Genomic DNA, 17248 nt, shown 5'->3' with positions numbered 1-17248 from the left:
TACTTGGTACTTTCCCAACAACTCAGAGGATTTTGAGTGAAATTAACATTAGGAAAAAATTCATGTTTCTGGCCTCTTATTTTTGGGCTTCTAGATCTTGATGGAATGAGGGATCAAAACAACATTTAGCTAGCGTCCTGCCTGCACTGCAAAAACGAGCTAGAAATAAGTAAACATTTCTTAAACTAATAGTATTTACACTCAATTTGAGGAGCTAGATAAGATGATCTGCAAATGGAATGGGTATTTTTACTTTAAAATAAGATAATTAGATAATATGCACTTAAAATAAGACAATGCAATCGTTTTTTCCTAATTTAAATGTACATTTTCTTCTTCCATTGGCAAAGTGTCTCATTTACCTCCTCAATTCAAGAAAAAATGAACTTATTTTAAGAAAAAAATTACTTATTTAGATTTAAATTTTATGCAGTGTGCTTTACTTGGTCAACCCCAGCCTCCTAGAATACTTTCTAAAACTCACAAAGAAAAGACTTTTTTTGAGCTTAAGACGTTTCATGCACCAATCAAACCATTTGGCCCTATCTGAGTTTTTTCTATTTTTGATCCTCAAACAATTTTGGATATTACCCAGAGTAGCTAAATAATAATGGTACCCCTTATCCAATATAGGCCTTTTTATTGTTTGCTTTCACTCAACACATTCAATTAGACAGTATTTATTATGTATGTATTATCTTTTATTAAAATTCAAGAAAAAAAATTTTATATGAACTTTTTGGCAATCTCAATCAAAGGGAAGACTGCTGATATGATACTAGTCCAGCACTCAGTCATTGGCACCATTCACAAGTTAGTAAGAAAGAAAGAAAAGTTAATTAGAAACACTGGTAATTGGATTACAACCAAGCATAAAACTGGAAAGAAAAAAATTGTTGTAACTAAAATGTTAAAGTAACATGTATAATTTAGGATTTAAGACCCACGGGGCAAAGGCTACAACTCCTATCAAACAGCTTAAAGTGCCAAAAGAGAGACTTTTTTATTCACTATTAACTAGCAAACTCTAGGGGATATTCTGAAATCTGTGGATTTTCAATGATTTATGTAATCTGTGATCCTTTATTTTAACACTCCTAAGATGTTCAGAGCATGTTATATGAAATTGTCAGTTTTTTATCATCATTGACACAATTGTATTTTTTCATACTTAAAACTACCATCATCTACTGTACATTGGTCTATCTTTTTTCCTTTCTTTTCTTTCCCATGCTATGGCTCCTTTAGCTCATTCTTCCCTTTACAATGTGTTGTGCTGGTTGTTTGTTTTGCTTTAACTGTTTTTTTTATCCTATGCAAATTATTTGTTTTATCTATTTTATATATGAAAAGTGCTTTAAGAATGATAAGACGGAAGTCAAGGTATTAAGCATCTGGTCTTCCTCAGGACCTCAACAGAGGCTGAGGCTTTTTCTCCTGAAGCACGTCTCTTTGAAGTTCTCACAGGTTCAGGAATCTCTTAACACAAGAAATGCTTCAGTTGTTGGCCAGTTCCTGAATATGTCTGTGGGTGGGTGTGTGTGTGTGTGTGGTGGCTTTAGAATAATTGACTTCTCCTGAGGAACACACATTGTGATTCTCACCAAGTCTTCATTTTTCCTTTAATATTTCCCTACCACTTGTTTTTACACTAAACTTTCCATGTTATGTATAATCCAGCACTCTAAACAGACACCAATAATGTAGAACACATATACAAGCAGAGATCACTTTAAAAGGTAAAAACAAGTTGATCAGAAGCGTTATTTTGTTACTGCATTTAAGACTTCCACCATCATTTAAAAGGTGCTGCTAAACTGTTAACCTGTTTCATAAAAGATGAAACAAAACAGTTATTTATACGAAAAGTAATTATTTTTCTTGAATATGTGTTCAAAGCGAAGGCTTTTCTAATCATTTTCATTCTTTATGGTCAGCGTTTATGAACTTGGGAAACTTTTGTTTTTCTTTTATAAGGGTACATTTTAGGCATAATTCATTTGTTGTATCGGTTGTGAAGGCTTGGCACATACTAAAGGAGTATCCACAGAAGCACTGTAGAGGAAACAGAACAACTGTAACATCTGAAGTCTTCCCATGAAGGCCATAAAATAATATTTCTATTAAAAAATATTTAATACCAAGATAAATTAAAACATTCAACACACTAAAAAGACTATATGGAAAAAAGTAGCATCAATATTACAGAAATAACAGCTTGGGAAGTAAATCTATATGTGAGTTTTACTTTGTTAATTTAGTTACTGAAATAAAATGCATATTTAGAGATATTTAAGCTTATTGTTATCCACCTGTATGCTTTTTTTAAGATTTCATAAAAATCTCTGTATTTCAAAAGTCAGACTGTTAACTCTGCTGGAAACTGTTTTAGTTTGCTGGAATGAAGCATTAAGCTCTGTAGTATCCCGTATCTCAAATGTTCCTACACTTTGAAGCAGATGGCACTGACAGGTGCCATTTGAGATCAGCACTGTACCTTCCTTATAAGGTAGAGAGCTTGAATCTCGCTGCCAGGCCTTTTTTTCTGTCAGACCCCTCTGTTTGTTTGACTCTCAACAAGGTCAGTAGTGCTGCCCGGTAATTGTCCTAACGGCTCCTGTACCTGTTGGGTGGAGGCGAGTAATGAGAGTTTTTCATTACAGGCGGGACGGGTGAGTGCGCCTGGCAGATGCTGACAGGCAGCAGATGTGTAAAAGTTGCTGGTGATTTGTAAAGGGGTCAACTTCATCACAGAGTAGATGGAGGGCAATGCAGGGTGGGGGTAAATTGTGCTGAGGGACACTGTCAGTCATGGTGCACCTCCTGTCACAACAAGGTAAAGGTCAGTTCAAACACTGCTGTCGTCAGCTAACTCTCCTGGTGTGTTCTTGATAGCCTCTTTGTGCTTATAGATATGTTCATCGTTGCTTAATCAATTTTTGACTAAGGATTACGATTCTATTTTTTTACACTCTCATTCAGAATAAACCTTTATTGATTGCTCGCATTTCTTTTACAGTGCTTAAAAAATCAGATTCTGCTACATTTAATAGATGATCATAACTCCATAGTAGCCAGTTCAGACATCCAGGTGTTTCATGGCTGTTTATTACGAATATCCCTAATTAAATGAATTATGTCATAATTATTCTACAGGTACAGCTAATTGTAAGCAATTTTTAAAGTGTAGGTTTAAATAAAAAAATAAATGACTTAAACAGACTGACCAAAACTATAAAGAAGTATTGCACTTACATTGTATAATGACACAGAATAGCTGTTTTAAGTGCAGCTAGAGGACTGACATAAATGCTGTTCTTCAGTCTGTTTGTATGGGTTTTCAGAGGCCTACAGCCTTTGCCAAGAGCTGGATGTTCAAAAAGAGAGTTTCTAGAAAGAGATGGGTCTCTGACTATTTAAGCTTCTCCAAGGCACTAGTTGCTGTACGGTTCCCCCTCCTCCTCCATGGAGGGGAATAGGAACCCAGTGATTATTTGGGCTGTGTCAAAAACCTTTGCAGTGTTTTTCTATCTGCCCCTGTACAGCTGGAGAGCCAAACACAGAAGAAGGAGATGAGGAAGGACTGTCTGAAGTACTGGTAGATGGAGACTGACAGCTTTTGTTTGACATAGTTGTTCCTAAACATTCCCAGAAAGCACTATCTCTGCTCATCCTTCTTGAAGATGGTAGTGTTGACCCTCCATGTCAGGTCATCCTCTATCTCCTGGCCCAGAAACCTAGAGCTGGAGACTCTTTTCACAGAGTCACCACTGATGGACAGAGGCCAAATGGTTTTTTCCTTCTCCTGAATTGTATCTCAGTTTGTGGAAGAACTTGAATTTCCTCTTAGGCCTTCTATGGCTTTTCAAGTCTCCCAAGGCCATGTGGATTATGTGCCATTTTGTCATTTTGATTAGTAGATTTCGGATTTTTGCATTTTAGTCATTTTTTTCTTTGTAGGTTCAAGTCTCTCCTTGAACGAGGGATATCTGCTGGCCAGCATTTTTCAATCAGTTGGCTGGAATTATGCCTTTGAAGTCTGACTTACCTTTGTGTTTCTGTAAAGTTTATCCCAAACCATACGTACAGAGTCTTTACTGGCCACTTAAAGCTGCAGTGTGTAATTTTCAGCGACATCTAACGGTCAGATTGTAGATAGCAGTGACATGAACCGCTCCTCCCACTGCTTCTCCCCCTCCAACAATACGGAGGCCATCATGGCGCAAAATGGTTTACGCAACATCCAGTTTACCAATCTTGTAATATGATGAAGAGTTTTGTTTCCATTAGATCACAGCATCAAATTACTTAAATTCTTCAATTATGTTGTTTCATGTACATTAACATTGTATTATTAAGTATAAAAATTAGGAGATGAGAAAGTAGACTGAATCGACTACTGTTTCAGTGAAAGATGCAGCAGAGACATGTTTTTAATCAAAATGGAAACTAGAGAAAATAATGTTGAAAAAGTATGAATTAGTAGCCTGATATTCCAGACTAAATGTGAGATTAAGTGTGTTATTTAGTCTGGCCCCGCTGAATGAGACATCGGAAGATTGTTGATGAGAACAACCCGTTTTTTTTCAAACCATGTCTGTGCCTATTGGCCAACGCTCTGATCAATGAGCTCAACGGTAAATGGACCATATAGTGACGCTTTAAAGTATAATATTCTTGCCTCAAATGATCTTAAAATGTACTTTTAATGAACAACAGCAAAAGAAAAGAGAACTTTTAACTTTCAGTGGAGCGCTCCATTGAAAGCTGCTGCTGCCACATTGCATGCTACTGTTCAATAGTTGTTGCTATCTTCCTTCTTGTGCTTTCTCCAGCGTTGTCGTCACGCCCTGAAAACCCCGCCCGCTTTGCATCCAGAAATTCAAAACATATCTCTGTGTTGTGATTGGCCCGCCAGTTCTAGGGCCTGGGGCATTGATCGAAGCTAGACCAAACGCGCAGGCAAAAATAATTTTGGCCGCTGGCGGGTGGGGCTAGTTTACTAGGCTAATGAATTAGGGCTTAAGAAGTTTTTTGGTGGCTTTAAAAGAAAGATAGATGTCTGCCTCCATACATGCACGATCCACCCCTATGTGATTATATATAGTCATTTCTAAGACAACACAAACATAAACATTGAGACTTAATGTTTGTAGATTCTAATTAATTACATACTTATGTATATTATATTTCCATCAGTAAATCCCTATAATTATTACACGTTGTAGCTTTAAGGTCTGAAGCTTACGGTCTTGTTCTTTATCAAGTAATTCTTGCATTGCTTGGATTTATATTCTTGGCCATTACAGAATGTTGCATTAAGATGACCTGAATACTGTTAAGCTGTTCTTGAAGCTGTTTTCCTATATGCTGACTTTCATACAAGTTTTTTACTATCAGAAACTTTCCCACCAATTAAAGATAATGTTTTGAGTATGACAGACCTCTTACTATCAGAGTTTCACCCATTTTCTTAAGGCCTTTTGATGGTGAAGAAAATGCTATGCAGTGGCACCTTGACTTTCTTTGCAACTTAGGAAAAACCTACACATTTTATTAATATAATGGCCTGTGTCATAGGAGAATAAGAGATAAAGAATAGTAGTAAAACAGCAAAGATCACGTAAGGTTTAGGACTAAGGTGTGAATTGATTTTAGCTTAGTTTTAGGGTTAGGAATGTATTGGTAATGGTTAGGTTGAGCGTCTGGGTTAGGCTATTGATATTAATGGAAGATGATGGATAGTTACTGCAAGGATAGCTGGGCAAACAGTAAAGAAATGAAATATTTAGAGACAAAAAGCTGCTTCTGGTTTTCATTTATTATAGACTTATAGGCTTTGATTTTTATGCAAGGTATTTTTTCCAAGAAGGGCCTGCAAGTAAGAGCTCTGGCATCTGCAAAGAGCTCACTGTCACTCACTGAGAGCATTGATTAGCTATTCTTCTGAGAAGGTCACATCATAATTCATTTACAACAATTAGCCCCACAGTGCCACCTGCACTCCTTCTCTTGTTTGCCACGTTAAATAACGAGCAGCCATCATGGTTTACGCGTGCCGCAATGAAGATGTATCCACAACGTAAAGACAAGAGCTATTAGTTACATTATTTAAATGGTCCCATTTAAACCTGGGGAGTTGACTTTATGAAGGGCAATTAGGCACTAAGTGTAATTGATAGTTCAGGCTAATTACAATTAGAAAGTATAAATACTGAGCGCAGGATTAATCATCATTGCGGTTAAGTAGGGAGCAGCCATGGCACAGGAGGGGCCGATGAAATGAAAGGGAATGGATTATGCTCCATTCATCTCCATCTAGAGCATAAACAGATTGTCTTTGTCCCTTTGTATTTCTCCCTTGACCATTATCACAGTTTTGTTTGGCTGCCCTTGCTAAATAGTTCAGGAGACTGGAAACTGGGAGGATGGACTGAGTGAGAAGGGGATGTTATGAAGAATTTTGTTGACCTTTTTTTAGTTCCTTTAAAAATGTCAATAAAGCCCAACAAAGATGATTCATTTAAGAAAATAATGTTTATAGAAAATTTAATCATATTTGACAAGAGATTTTAGAATCAAAATTAGAGATAGCTTTAGGTGCAAATCTGTGTGTGGACTAGGAATCTCATCGGTCATCATTATTAACAGTACAAACGTCATATGAAAAGCAAGCTTTAAGGGGGTAAGGAAAAGAAAAAAAATGCAATAATAGTTGTGTTTATAAGTATTATTTTTTTCAGTATTCATTTTCAGTATATGTGAAAGGTTCTAGTAGTGCTAAAAGTTTTAAATGTCTTTGCAGTGTCTATCTACCCTAATTACGATTCGTCGGGTAGATGTAAAGGTTGTTTTAAACGTGATTATTTTTATTGATGAATTCTTCCTCTGCTTTTGTCAGCCTCCAATAAGTTTTCTTTTACGACCAAACCAGTTTTCTTCTCACAAATCCTCCAATATTTGCTATTAAATTTACATTTAGTATATTCATACTGTATTTATACATTTAATTAGAGCTTCTCTACTATTTCATGCCACAGACCCAAACTCAATGCATTTTATTGGAAAAGAATGTAACATGCCAACAAAATGTATTGCATTATTGTGAAGTTGAATGAAAAATGTCAAATTGTTTTTAAATTCTTTTGAGAAAAATATCAAAATGTTTCACATGTATTTAGCTGGGGAAGATATATAGTTTTCATTTTTTTATTGACTTAAATTCAAATCCAAGCTGGGTTTTTTTTTTTTTTCCAGTTTTTTAAATACATATATATGAAATATAAAAAAAAAACTGAAATGATTTTATTTCTCTTTCTTTCTCTCGTGTTCTTTTTGTCACAGCAATATGAAAAAATACAGAAAAATATAAGAGCTGTAAATATAGGCGATGTAGGTTTCTAATTAATATTTTGTAGTCTGCAGATAAAATAAACATAGATTTCTGTCCCTATTGTGCTTCATTGCAGATTTCTTACCTCAGCTCACCTTTTACCTCTATGCTGCAAAAATCTTGTAAGTACCAATTTATATTCCTTGCAATGCAAAATTCAACAACACAAATAGTTGTGACTTGTTCGCTGAACGACCCTTTAGTCTTCTTAACATGCAACTATAATATTTTTAATCATTTTTCATCTTGATTTGGAAAGCACATTAGGGGGAAGTGTCTGCCTTCTTTGCATTTTCAGTGTTAGGCTGTGAGCAGGTATCTGTCCTATTTAAATACAAATACCACTCGGTTTGAGCTGAGCAAACAAATGAACAAGGACTGAGCTCTCTGGTAGGTCTCTGTTTGCTCAGATGTACCCCTATTAGATTTTATTGCTTTATTCACAGGGATTTGAATCAATCATTGGTGTTTGTGTGTTTATGTAAAGTGGAGGCCAGAAATATGCAGGGAAGACATTGCTTTATTCTTTAGTTATGTAGTGCAGTAAGGTAGTTTTGTGATTAAAAAATAGTTGGGGAAAAACTATTTTTTTGTGTTATTAGGCTTCTTAGTCTTACTTATTTGCAGCTCTGTTGGGTCTCTTTCTTTTATCCTCTATTTTTTAGGATAAAGCATGATTGTTTGGCTACAAATGATTTCTTTTGTTCACATCATTGTCCTCAGATAGGCCGCTGCACTGTGAGGCCTTCCACTTTTGCTGGCAGCCAGTGGTAATTGCTACAATGAGAGCTGGATCAGTGGAGCCATTCTAATCAATAAAGTCTTCATCAACCATTTCCCCTGATGATTCTCCCTCATTTCTCCCTTAATTGTTCTTTTTCATCAAACAAGCTCAGTGCTGCAAGCCTGAGTGTGTGTGTGGCTTTGTGTTTCTGCACTTTCCCAGGGGCGTGTGCTTTAGGCCGGCCTTCCTCTCGGTGGACTGCGTCTAACAGATTGCTAATGGAAGCGGGGCTGCAAACAGCGGATGGAACCTTTGCTCTCTTATAACTAGAGTGTGACCTCCATGGAAGAAGGATTACTGTTGATCTAGGCTCACACTTCCCAAAAGGAGTCGTGGTTCTAACCCTGAGCTTGACCACTGCCTCAAATAAAGACCTGAAAATGGTTAGACAGGGCTGCTACTACATGCTTTAACCTGAAAAATGAACAAACAGCTGGTGTCAGGCCAGACAAAGAGTAATAGCTCTCCATTTTTATGCTCATACTTTGACTTTAGTTCATCTTTTTCTTAAATCACTGTTAAATTTAAGAACCAGTTATTGTCCTGAATAAATTATATTTGTTTTTATTTGTAACTGCTTTTGAAGTGATTCAAAATGCTGAAAACTGTGAAGTATATACTACAATATACACTCATATGTTTGTTTTAGAAATCACAAATAATCAGAGATAAATACAAAATTTTTTTCCCCTTATTGAGGACATAAAGCCATTGAATCAAAACTGGCACTGCATGAAAGAATCAGAAACATAATTGTTTAGTTTTATGGTATTTTTTATAGTAGCTTTTAATGTTTCTTTTTGTTTTGTTTTTTATTTTTTACAAATGTAGGGTGTTGTTACACTGTGCTTACTGTGAAAGGTAAATAAAGACATGAAAACATCCACTCACTGGGCTTATTTCCACAAAAAAATAAAAATGATTAGACCCTGGTGAAATGAAAGAAAAAATGTAAAGAATTTAATGTTAATAATTTGATGCCAACAAATGTTGTTTAATAGCTACTGTTTTGGTACAAAGAGATTTGTTTATAACATGCACTGAAGTTGCTGCAATAAAGGTGGTTTATGTGTGCAGTGGGTTGTTTTTAGGGCACACAGAATACAAATATTTGGATCTGTCAAATGCATGACCACATTTAAAATACCACCACATAATTGCTAACTCAAGCTATGTTGTAAAACAAATATACTTTATTTGATTGCACATTAAAAAGCAGTTCTATGGCACTAGGTTAGAGAACAAATCATATCTCTCCTTGAAAAGGAAAAATGTGCAAAACTTTTACAACGAACCACAAATTACACACATTTGCTTGAAAAAATTCAACAGAGGCTGTATCAAAATTTAGTGTCTATGTTATGCTGTACTCTACAGGCCAAATGGTCTGAAGAAATTTGAACAAAATAACACAAGCTTTTTGGTAGGCAGGACTTTATAGCAAAAATAAACATGAGTAGTAAATAAGTCACAAATATGTTTTACATACATTAGGTATTTGGGTTTACCTTGCCAAAATCTGCAAGGCTTTCAACAGATTTTCATGTATATGATTGAAGTTTTTTTAAATTACTTGCACTGCAGGTGTGTCTCAAAATCCCTTCAACCCATTAACCATTTTCTTTTCTTTTTTTAGGAGTCAGTAAGCAGAGTCATCAATGTATGCTTAAAGGTAAATCAAGGGAAATGCTGTATATTAGCAAAGTTAAAATCAATTACTGTAACACCAAAAAAACATTCATTTAGAAAGATGTGCACAGAAATATGAGGTTTTATACAAACCCTACATGGTCTAAACATGGCATTTTAGCATGTTTAGACCATGTAGGGTCTGTTAGCTCACTTTGATTTCCACAGACCAGCTGTAGTTTTTCAACACAAATAATGTAAATTTAAATAAGCCATTTATTCTTAAAATAAGTGCATTTTTTCTTGAATTGAGGAGGTGAATTGAGTGAGATAATTTGCCAATGGAACAAGACAATGTACATTTAATATTAGAAAAAATAATTTCAGTGTCTTTTTTTAGTGCATATTAGCAAATCATCCTATTTAAGAGTAAAAATACTCATTGCTTTGGCAAATCATCTTATTTACCTACTCAAGTTAAGGATAAATACACTTAATTTAAGACATTTTGCTTAGTTCTAGATCATTTTTGCAGTATTCTTATAACACGTAAACCATTCTTTGCTATTAAAGCAGCTGAGGTCCTTTTCCTCCCCCAGAGGTTGTCTCAATATGCCTTCTCCACCCGTTCTCCTCATGTCTGCATTCACCACCACCCATGTGGAAAATTTTGGAGGTGCGGGTCATGAAATGATCTTAAGAATAGATCTGAAGTCGAAAGAATTTCTAAAAAATAATCCTCATTCAAATGTTGAAATATCAATCTTCAAACAACACAGATATAAGTTCAAATGTTTACAAACGAATAGTACGGTACATTTAGTGGCTGCTTCTTTATCGTTGAAAAAAAATTGCTAATTCTGTCATTAACAAGGGATTTAGTGCAGCAGCGGGGCTCTGCCAATGGTAAACACATTCGTGATTAATTTGTCCTGTATTAGGATTTATGAAACCTTTAGTGATGTTGACTTAACTGCGTTTTATTGAGAAAATTAGATCCATGCCGCCTAACAGCCGTGTCTCTGATCTGCTCAGCAAACTGCAGTAGATTGTGAGTTTTATTGACATATCCCATTTCTGCAGTCTTCACCTTTTATGACTATTTCCATAAATTTTACCTTGCACAATCTGCGCTTCCTGTTTGGTTGATATGAAGATCATCTCAGAATTGCAGTTTAATGCTTCAGCACCTTTTCAAAGCCCAGTGACTCACCCACACACATACGGTACATATACATACTACTGACTGTGTGCCTCACTCTCCTCCTTTATAATCAGAGATGTCCCCCCGTTTCATGATAGACATGATTCAGACAGTGTCAGACTCCAAGAAAGGGGACAGAGCGTTGAATGAGTTCACACATGATGAAGTCTTTCTCCTAGTCGTTTTGTATTTACAGCTCAATCACTTAACGGGGCATGTCCCTCTGTTAGACCTCGATCTATCTGGATGGATGACAGTCAGCTGCAAACAGGGCAGTATGAGGGACAGGAAGGGCAACTGATAGGACCTCTGGGACACAGAAAACACTCTCAGGGGGATTAAGTCAATTTACTTCATACCTAACCCTATTTCATTGGTAAAATTACATTTAAATTACAGAACCATTAGCCACTTAATTAAGAATTGTGAAGTTTGCATTAAATGTCCATGAAAAACTTAATTACATTGCTGAGAAAAGTAGAATTTGAAGTATGAATAGTGGCTCTTTTTTCTGTAAAGAGTCACTATTGATATGATGACATTACTTATTAGAGGAAAAAGCTTTGTAATCTGTTCCAGCCCAATGGAAAAAAAAAAGAAAACACCCCTCTGTAAATAATAATCAAGAAACCACTTAAATACCATTTTGTAGGCTAAAACTTTTCTCAACTCTACCCTTTTTTGGACTGCTTTTTAAACCATGTCCAGATCTGGTGGATAGCATCCCACTACTCCCAGTGCTAATCACGCAGTGCTAAGTCCTTCCTCCTGTGTGCTTCCATACCATTGATGTGTGTATGGATGGATGTGTTCCCTTTATTTTTTTGAGTATTGCAGTTCAAGCCTACTCTGTACACACAGAACCAGAACCAAACATAGAGAAGCAGGGTTTAGTTCCTATGCACCTCTTATCTGGAACAAACTTCCAGAAGACTGTAAAAATCCTGAAAGCTGGAATTCTTTTGAGCTAAATTTAAAAACCATATTATTTGGAGCTGCCTTTGACTGTTGAGGTAAAGCTGTTAACTGCTGTATTTTATTGTTGAATTCATGTAAAGCAATTTAATTTGTCTTTGTACTGAATTGCGCTATACAATTAAACTTCCCTTGCCTTGCCTTAAATTTTCAGAAGAGGTTGGTTAAAACTAAGTCCCCTGACACTTATAGGTTCCACCCCAATAAAATACTCGACAACAAGGTAGGATTTGGATAGAAAGGTACTTATTGCTTGATTAATCACTATCAGATTGATAAGTATCATAAACATCAAATTGAAACATCAACATAAAATTGGACAAAATACAAGGCACCTCTGAGATCTGATGGAAATAGAGGCAAAACAGTCTAAATTCCAAAATGAAAATTACCCTTGATTGCACCCAAAATTAAAATTGTCCTGCCGCATCTTTAAAACTCAGTGTTCAACACAAGAATGTTCAAAGAAGCAATTGCATAGCTGTTAGTAGAGGAGGTTGACCAAGGAACCAGATGCACGGAGAACAAAGGCGATGAGTTTACACAAGCAGCTTAAGAAAGGCCTGTCTGTGTCAGTTTCCTGAGAGAGAAGAACTGTTCTTGGGCCTTCTTCATCAGGTGGGATACACTCTCAGTTCAGGGGAGATTAGAGTCAATGTGGGTGCTGTCCATTAGCTGCAGCACCTCCCCTTGTAAGCAGAGAGAAGTGTATTCAGTCCTCCTGGTTCTCCTGTAGACCACTATGCCCTCCTTGGTCCTATTTGTGTTCAGGATAAGTTTCTCCTTGAGCACCACTACACCAGAGTGTGTACTTATTTACTGTTGTGGATCTCATCATGACCAGATATTAGGCCCACCACAGTGGTGTACTCCACACACTCCACAACCATATTATTTGTTTAGACAGTAAAAAATATAAGCAGTAATGTGTGAAGAGGGACTCAAGACTGGAAAAAACAACTATTATAATGATATAAAAACAAGAGGAAAAGAGTTATAATCGTGTAATTTCATTAAAATATATTGAAATTTATTTCTGTCAGTGCAGGTGTGTCAGTGTCAGGGTAGCTGACAATAAGGTAAATATATTTATCATTGTAATTTACACTTTGTTTCATTGAACGAAAACAGGTAGGCCGTTTCTCAATTCACGAGAATGCGAGTCCGTACTCGCGTTCTTGTCAAGTTCGGTCTTGGCAAGTGCACAGAAGGTCTGAACTTGGTGAGAACGCAAGCACGCAGCATAAATATGTGTCAATTGGAACCGATGCATACTCGTGACGTAACCACACGCTCAGCTAGTCTATAGCTGCATTTTACCTCCCATTATTAATGGTCCCCAGATAATAATAAATTAAGATTTTTTACATTTATTGGGGGAATAATAATGAACACGGTCAGATAAACACAAATCAAATTAACATTTTGCCAAAAAGAACTCAAAAAGTCGGCATCAGAGCCAGCGGTCCTTCACACACGGCTATGCCGAGAGAGGGCTGCTGCAGACTGACAAGACAATTAGGAGAAATGTATTGAAAGAATTACTTTGTCTTTGGTGCTCAGATCTCGGCAGGAAAAATAGCATTTAATTTTTATAGATATGCATGAACAGTATTAAAAAATAGCCCCCCCCCCAAAAAAAAAAAATTGCAGAGGTTGAGGCCGATACGACAGCATGCTCAGGCAGAGACTGAAATGAAGCTAAGAAAAGTAGAGTAGACGAGTATCTTGCGGTCTTTTCCAACCATAAAAAAACAATCTTTTCAATATGGTTAAACATAAATATTGCTCTCCGCATCCTCATCTGCCATGGTTGTTGTTTTTCTTGCCGCTTCTGCATAGCAAGACACAGAATAGTGACGTTTGTTGGGTATTAATGGTGTCCAGGTCGGATGAATGCGGCCTGGCCGTTCACACATAGGTCGCATTTGAAAAGATCAGATTCGTATCGGATTCAGGACCACATAGCCAAGTGGCCTGGGTCAGATTGGAAAAAATCAGATCTGTGTTGTTCAGACTGCCATGAAAGGATCAGATTCAGGTCACATATTGGCCAAAAAATCAGATTTGGGTCACTTCAGGCTGCAGTGTGAATGTAGCCAAAGACGCTTGAAATAATGATGCAGTGATGACTGTGGTGGTAACAGCAAAGAAGCTGTGGCTGAGCACTCTGGCCCACCACAACCACAGACGAGGTCTGCGTAGCAATGAGCTAAGGGTGCAAGCAGAGAACACACGCCTGTGCAGCAATAAGCTGGGGATATGATACACGAGCCACGATGAGCTGAGAAAGTGAGAGCGGGACGCAATGATCTAGCTAACCAGCAAAACAAGAAGAGCGAAGGCGAAACAAGCAAGCCATGATGATTAAGCCAGATGTTTCAGTCGAGATATGTAATCCATGAGGCTAAGTGGTTCGAAACGAAGTGATCGGCATCACAGGGCGCCGATTGGCTTTCATGGAGGTGTGGTTCAAAGCCGACTGGCTGTGCCGCAGGTGGATGTATGAAAAAAAACAATTAATTTTTTCAGTTGGATTTCCGCCTAGGCTCTATTTCAATCTGAAAAACTCACACAAAGGGAATAAGACGATTAGGAGAAATTTATTGATAAAATTGCTTTGTCTTTGGCGCTGAGATCTCGGCAGGAAAAATAGCACTTAATTTCGATAGATATGCATGAACAGTAGCAAAAACTAGCGCTGTCCCCCCCCCAAAAAAAAAAATTGCCGAGGTTGAGGCCGATACGACAGCATGCTCAGGCAGAGACTGAAATGAAGCTAAGAAAAGTAGAGTAGACGAGTAGTAACAGAGGTGATGAGGCCAGTGCCGCGATGGCTTACCCAATGAGGGCCAGGGCAAGTTGCTGAGAAGGCCTACCTAAAGAGAGCCAGTTGCCGCAAAGGCTTACTAAAAGTGGGCCAGTTGCTGCGAAGGCCTGCCAAAAGTGGACCAGTTGCGACAAAGGCCTACCAAAAGAGGGCCAGTTGCTACAAAGGCCTACCAATAGAGGGCTGGTTGCCGCGAAGGCCTACCAAAAGTTTGTGAGGGGATGTTGAGGTGAAAACGCATGGACAGGTTTGGGTGAGATTTACATGGAGCAATGAGCTGAGCGCTGCTGCGATGGTTAAAAGCACGATGCGCCTGAGGCAAAGAGCTGGGGGCCGTAATGCACTGCTGTAATGGAAAAAAAGTGATGCTGTAATGGATACAAGTGGGATGCGTCTGCCACAATGGAAGCCATTGTGCACCTGCTGCGATGCTAGAAGGCAGTATAAAATGCCCTCTGCAATGCTAGAAGCAGCATAAAATATCCGCTGCAATGCTAGCAGCATAAAATGCCCGCCACGGTGCTAGCATCATAAAATGCCCGCTGCTATGTTGTGGCATAAACACCCACAATGATAAGCATGAGGTGTCCACCGCGAAGATGGAAGCGCCATAAGTCGCCTGCTGCAAAGATGAAAGGCACCATGATCCATGAGAGCCTGTAGCGATTTAGGAAGTCTGCCAGAAACTTTTGCCGCAACAGATATAACGCACCATGATACTCCTGCACAGATGGATGAAGGGCGCCAAGAGGGGCGATAATGGAGGGTGCCAAGCACCTAGCAAAGGGAAAATGGGTGCCATAAGCTAGTAGGAATGAAAAAAGGGGCGCCATGAAGCGCTGTGCAATGAAAGCACCATAGCACCTGCAGCGATAGAAAATGGTGCTGAGAGCGCCTGTGGGATGGGAAGAGGGGCGCCATGGGCGTCGGTAAGAGATTGAAGGGTGCCATACCACCTGCAGCGATGGGAAAAGCCGCCGTGAGCACCCGCTGCAATGGATGGAGGGCACCATGAGCAACTGCAGTGATGGCAAAAGGGGGAGCATAGGCGCCCGCCACTAAGGATGGAAGGCGCCCTGAGCACCTGCAGCGGTAGGTAAAGGCACCATGAGCACCTGCAGCGATGGAAAAAGGGGAGCATAGGCCCTCGCCACTAGATGGAGGGNGGCGCCCTGAGCACCTGCAGCGGTAGGTAAAGGCACCATGAGCACCTGCAGCGATGGAAAAAGGGGAGCATAGGCCCTCGCCACTAGATGGAGGGCACCCTGTGCACCTGCAGCGATGGAAAAATGGCACTATAACCGCCTGCCACAGATAGAGGGAGTCGTGACACCTGAAGCGATGAGAAAGGAATGCCAGGCGATGGATGGAGGGTGCCTAGCATGCCCTTCACGATGAAACGCGTCTAACATGATGCATATTTAGATCGAAACAACGCGCTGAGAGGAATGCCTGTGAATGTTCTGACGTTGAGACATGCAGTCGATGATGATCTGAAACTAGAAGCAGAGATTATGAATGCAGTGAGCTACATAATGACCAACCAGACAACAGGCGCAGGAGACAAATAGCTTCCTACTGGGTCACTAAATGACTTATGACTTACAACTCTTATCTAAACAATTCAAACATATAAACAATTGACGTAAAACAAGTGTCAGTTAAAAATCACTGTTAAGGTAAAACAAGTGTTTCTAAAACTTGTGAATGAGGAGATTGATAAAATGTAGTTCTCCATCATGTGCCAGTACATGAAATTTGTTAAATGACAGTAAAACATGGTGAATTGCCGAAAGCAAATCCGCCACAACTCCTCGAGGATAGAAATGACCATGATTCAGTTTAAAAGTGATAAAAACTGACAGTCTCCTAGGGGATAAATACATCTCGACCTCAATGCGCCGACGATAAGCCGATAGACTCTAAAAAAAACCTAGATGAACCAAGAGTTTTTTTAAATATATATATTAAATAACATAGACACATTGATGTAAATATTTAATCAGCTGACGAAGATCATGTTTAGGCTAATGAAATTAAATTAGTTTACAGATTTATTGAGTCCGATTAAGGAATTCAGGTTCCAGTAACTCCAGATTTATGCAAAGAACTGAAGGTATGAATGAGGAAACACTAGAGCCTTGGAGCAAATATGTCTCACCTGAAGAGAATCAGTGTCAGCAAGCTGAACGCGGAGCGAGCTAGCTGACTGCTGATGGTTGAAACACAGATATGTTTGAAGACGGGGGAACAGGGCATGATGGAGCTGCGAATCTCTGCAGCATTGTGTGGCTCAACAAGTGTGTCAGAGGATAGGATCCAAGCAGCAGCCAGGGCAGAGTATCCGAAGCTCACTTTGATTTGAAACGGTTTCAAGGAGAGTGGCTTTCGAAGAGCTGATCTGTAAAAGTGTCACCCAGGAGCGGTTCTGGG

Source organism: Cyprinodon variegatus, unplaced genomic scaffold (genome assembly GCF_000732505.1).
Source record: "Cyprinodon variegatus isolate N-32 unplaced genomic scaffold, C_variegatus-1.0 Scaffold333, whole genome shotgun sequence".
NCBI lineage: Eukaryota > Metazoa > Chordata > Actinopteri > Cyprinodontiformes > Cyprinodontidae > Cyprinodon > Cyprinodon variegatus.
Note: the sequence above shows the minus strand (reverse complement) of the source record.